General features: G+C 56.7%; 1 protein-coding gene across 4 annotated transcripts in view; it reads right to left on the bottom strand.

Annotated features, from left to right (window-relative positions):
* LOC106746472 (dystroglycan) overlaps positions 1-420 on the bottom strand; it is a 73,900-nt gene that overhangs the window by 26,705 nt on the left and 46,775 nt on the right. The gene's annotated exons all lie outside the window — the stretch shown is intronic.

Raw genomic sequence — 420 nt, 5'->3', positions numbered from 1 at the left:
CCTCCCTCCCCGTCACGGCCAGTTCCCGGGGGGAACGAGTGCCATTATCGTCATCGTCGTTCTCGTCATTACCGTCCATCGTTCGCGATGAGCCCACCATCGTGAACAGCCTTAAATCTCGCGATGGACACCGGATATTCCTCCTCCTCGTCGTCGTCTATGTACGACGTGGCCACTCGGCCGCTTTGGCAAACGGGCTCTTTCGCCCGTGTGTCGTGCAATTAACGTAATTACTACGGGCCATAATTACCGTTCGATCAACCGGTACGCCGATACAAACGGCTACACTGTTCCTTCTCGGAATGCCGCGAGGGGGCCCTTGATCGGCGGTTCCGTAGCAGTCGAGATACGAACTCGATTTCCTCCGTAGTCCGCGCGCAGCGGGCTTAATGCACACACACGCCGACAAAAAAACTTGAC

The sequence above is a fragment of the Dinoponera quadriceps genome, unplaced genomic scaffold, assembly GCF_001313825.1.
Source record: "Dinoponera quadriceps isolate SergipeBrazil2010 unplaced genomic scaffold, ASM131382v1 scaffold1850, whole genome shotgun sequence".
Classification (NCBI taxonomy): domain Eukaryota; kingdom Metazoa; phylum Arthropoda; class Insecta; order Hymenoptera; family Formicidae; genus Dinoponera; species Dinoponera quadriceps.
The sequence above is the reverse complement of the archived record's forward strand: the minus strand, read 5'-3'. Positions and strand labels throughout refer to the sequence as shown.